Consider the following 4,777-nt stretch of genomic DNA (forward strand, 5'->3'; position numbering starts at 1 on the left):
TATATATAATATAATAAAAAGGCACATGTTTTGCATTGTTCTGTTGTGGTTAGGGTATCAAGGGCAACGGTGTTTTAAAGTATTATTCCATTATCTCTACTTTAGTGTTTGACAGAGTTATACCTAAAGCTTTACCATTTGTAGATTTATAGCCTGAAGGCAAGAGGAAACATTGTGATTAAAACATTACCAATTTAAGACCTGATAACGAGGAAAACATATGGACTTCTCCTGCAACTATGAAAATACTCGGTGTTAGAAAGGCAGTATTGTAAGTTCCTCCATGGTTGGATGGTATACATGCCAAGACATTAGGTAATCATGCATATGAACAATTTTTCACCTTTTCTTGGCATTAGCTACTTTTGAAATGGTAGGTATAACTAAGAATTAAAATTTGACAAAATACCTTCTAGTCTGAACAGTTCTGTCTGAACTGTTCATCTCTCTATGATCCCTAGTAACTAAGATTACGTTTGTTCCAGTAAGACAATATATGCTGTCAGGGTAAGATATTCTAGTTGGTCCGTTCCTACATGGAAGAAGGATAAAAGGTCAGGTAGACATTTGTGCCAGTAACACCTCATTTTGGAATATTTCAGTTGCAGAAGTTTAGAAGTAGCTCTTATGCCAGGCTTACTTTGAATCCATTAGCTCCACAAATCTAACTCAGTTGATAAATAAGTACTTGAAAAACCATCATCTTTGGACCTAGCTATAAATACTTGAAAGTACTGTCAAATCCCAAATGAAAAAGACTTAAAAAGTCATTGACAAAAAAATTTGCTCAAGAAAATGTGGTATATATACAAAATGGAATTCTATGCCTCTATCAGAAAGAATGATATTGCCCCATTTGTTAGGAAAGAGAAAGGCTTGGAAAAAATTATATTAAGTGAAGTAAGCCAGGCCCAAAGAACCATAGGTCCCATGGTTTCCCTTATTTGCAATATCTAGTATATGTCTGAGTCAAGCAGAAAAGGTCAGATAAGGTGATGTAAGGGAAATGAACCCTAAGATATGTATTTAAATGTTTTTTTTTCTTTCATGCGATTGCTTCTAACGCATTTATAAGATTATTTCTTTGTTGTTTTGTATGTCCCTCCCCCACAGTATCACCCCTGCTTTCACTGTATTTGATGTCGGTAAAATTTGTGGAGGGGAAAGGGAAAAACAAATCGTTTAAATAGGGATAGAGGTGGACATATTGCAACAATTAGATAAACAAGTCGTTATGTCGAAAAATGAACTTTACAACTTTGGTGCAGGGGGGTGTAGCGGGGAGGATTGGATGGGGGAGGATGGGAAGGGATGGAAAGGGAAAACAAAGGAGGAGGCTACAATGCTTGATAAGAAATGTACTCATTATATTTCCCATGTAATTGTAACCCTTCTGTACAATATTTTCACAATAAAAATTAAAAAAATTAAAAAATTAAAAAAACAAAACAAATTTTGCAAATGTGAGCAATCGACTGAACAATATCATTTTCCCCACTATTCTCAGAATTTTAGGGAAATAAGATCAATAGCATTGTTGGGAATAATAAGTTTTCCTTGTTACAAATAGGCACCCAAGGACATAAGCCTGTATAAAGATTGCATCATTAACTACTTAAATTTAGAGGATACTACATGTTTTAGCAGCACATATACCCAAATTATAACAATACAGAGATTAACATGGCACTTGCACAAGGAAGATATGAAAACTTGTGAAGTATTCCATATTTTTCCTTCTTCAGATGCAAAAAATGAAAAAGTGAAAAGTTAATTACAAAATTACAAGTGCAATAATCCACATAATTCATATAATTAAAAGTTAGTTTGACATCAGTGTATTAAGTCTTCAACTTAGAAAGGCCTTTACATAGCAAAACCTTTACAAAACTTTTGAAATTAGGCATCATTGTCATTTTATCCCAAAGAAATATAATACTATAAGGACCTAGGAAAAAAGGAATCTTAAACTGTTTCTATATGGAATGCAATCTGAGAGGACACAATAATGAACCTATATATTATAAAACAATGTCAAATTCAGAGTATATCTAGGAGAGAATGAAATAGATTATTGACATTATACAAACATAGAATATTTTAAAAATATACTTTTTCAGACAAGCACCAGAAATACTTTAGTTTTTCTACTACTCATTTCAACAGATAAGTTAAAATTATTTCTGATTTAAAAAATAACAAATTCTGTAGAACTCATTATAGATGTATACAAAAACTCTTGAATACATTTTAACATCAAAGGCAGGCAATTCACTTGGAAGAATTAAATGGAATCTGTGAATTTTTACAGTAAGTTATTGCTGTTGCTGGGCATTGGAGGTTCACGCCTGTAATCCTAGCTACTCAGGAGGCTGAGATCTGAGGATTCGAATTCAAATCTAGCCTGGGCAGGAAAGTGCGTGAGACACTTATCTCCAATAAAGCACAAGAAAACTGGAAGTGGAGCTGTGGCTCAAGAGGTAGAGAGTTCGCCTTGAGCTGAAGAGCACAGGGAGAGTGCCCAGGCCCAGAGTTCAAGCCCCACGACGGACCAAAAAAAAAGACATTGCTGTTATTTGGATTGTGAAAATATTTTGTATGGACACAATGGATGGACTGGCATTTTTGAAATTTAAGAAACTTAGCCGAACCATTAGGACTTAGGAGAACAATTTGTACGATCTTCCACAACTTAAAAGAGTTAGTGATATATACTTATCCTTTTGGCAATATCAAATGCAGTTTCTTCCAAGTTGTTCTTCATGCCTGGTTTGACAGAATGGTTCAACAGAAAGAGTTCCAGCATATCTTCTCTGTCTCAGTTCTGAGCAGCAAGATGCAAGGGGGTCAAGAGGTCTTTAATTTGAAATAATGAAGGGGGAAGATGGCGGAGGAGAAGCTGGAATCTGAACAAGCTCTCGCATAGAAAGCAATTTTAGAGTTCCAGTGAACAGTCCTAAGCCAGAGAATCACACCAAGTGTGCCATCACAGGACAGAGAGTTAGACAAGAGAGGGGAAGCCAAGGCAAAAAGAAGCACCTGAGTGCTCACCAGCAGCCGCCGCAGCGACGGCAGCGGCAGGGTCAAAAGCAGCGGAGACCACAGCCGGGGGCCATACCTGAGCGCTCACACAGAGTCCGGGACGAAGGAGCCAGACGCAACGGGCGAGCAGATTCTACTCAACACCAGCAAGAACCAACAAAGAGCGGACATCTTCATCCTGCAGCTTGCAGACCAGAGACGACCCAGGATCCAAGACTCGGCGTGAGTAGAAGCCCGACTTCCTCACTCCTTCTTAGGGATCAGAGGAGGGAAAGCCACCCCTCCCCCCCCAGCACCAGTGATCTCCATCTTGGATACCAACAAAGCTCGGAGGAGCTGCCAGCTCCAACCCAGGCCTTGGAATAAAACGAGTCATTTAGCAGGTCACAAGAACTTAACGGCAAAGTGACCTGCCAGACTCGGCTCCATCCAGGGAAAAGTCACCCAGCTCAGGCGCCAGCCATTGGAGTGGCTTCCCTCACTGGGTAACCAGAGCCAGAGGCTGCCCCTCCCTCTAGCAGCCTCAACAATCAATTGAAAAACAGAATCCCTGAGAACTGCTCCAGGCTGGGCTCTGGGAGATTTTTTTTTTTTTTGCACAAAACAGTCCCAGGAAAAAGCTACTGATTGTTGAAAGGCCTCAACTCTACCCAGAATTTAGCCTCACCACTGCATACCCCTCTTTTGTGATTCTCAAAGCAGATCACCCTCCTAGAAAACTAACCTGGGAGGGGGATCTCAAAATCTTGGGTAAAGCAGAGCATTTTTCTGCCTCTTCCAACAAACCGACTTAAGAAACCAATCAAGCCACAGGACCTCAAGCTGACCAGAGACTCCAACAAAAGGCTGGTTACAGACAAAAGGGAGATACAGGATTCTTCCCACCCCTCCCCCCCCCCCAAAAAAAATCAAAGGACTTTTTTTTTTCTTTTTTCGTTTTTTCCTTTTTTTTCTTTCTTTTTTTCTTCTTCTTTTCTTTTTTATTGTTTGTTTTTTGTTTTTTGCTACCTTAAATATATATATATAATTTTTTTTCTCTTTTAAAACTTTTATTAATCTTTAATTTTTGCCTCTTCTGAAAAAATAATTGATTTCCAGTAACTTTTTTTTTGTTTTTTCTCCTCTTATAATTTTTATTTTAGGAATATGTAAATGAGCGTTTTCCTTTCTTTTCTTATCTTCTTTCTCTTTTTCTTTCTTTCTTAATTATCTTTTTGTTTTTTGTCTAGCTCTACTGAACTTCTGATCTTTTCTTCTCCCTTTCCCATCCTTAAAGTTTTTCACACCTCCTCTATGTCCCTCCCTTTCTCACAACATATTCACATTCCTCTCTAAATAGATGGTCTTTTAATCTCTACAATAACATTAATTTTTATGTTTCTATTTTTTTTCTGGTCTCTTTTCATTCCCCTATCCCTCTCTTCTTTTTCTCTCTCTCTCTACTTGCATCCTACCCAATCCATTTCCTGAATTGTGATTAGGACATAGTTAACTCTCCCTGTGCCTCCCCACACCAATCTATTCCTATTTTTCACCCACATCTCTCCCTAATCCTAATAATTTCTGGTTTTCCAAATTCTTTTCTGCGGTTCAAAGTCCTTTAAAATATAGTTGTTTGATGTTGAATAGATGTATCTGTGGAACTAGATTGTATCTGTAGACTATTGACTGTACAAATGCAAACTTTGGTTGATGGTTGCCTTAAGATAGTGTTCTAGCACAAAACTGGTACTAT

The 4,777-nt window shown here is 37.8% G+C and overlaps 1 pseudogene; it reads left to right on the forward strand.

Moving 5' to 3' along the window:
• Nucleotides 1–1,635: 1,635 nt before the first annotated feature.
• Nucleotides 1,636–1,735, forward strand: LOC138834537 (U6 spliceosomal RNA; annotated as a pseudogene).
• The last annotated feature ends 3,042 nt before the right edge of the window (nucleotides 1,736–4,777 follow it).

This window comes from Dipodomys merriami, unplaced genomic scaffold (genome assembly GCF_024711535.1).
Source record: "Dipodomys merriami isolate MVZ:Mamm:240054 unplaced genomic scaffold, mDipMer1.0.p SCAF_2186, whole genome shotgun sequence".
NCBI lineage: Eukaryota > Metazoa > Chordata > Mammalia > Rodentia > Heteromyidae > Dipodomys > Dipodomys merriami.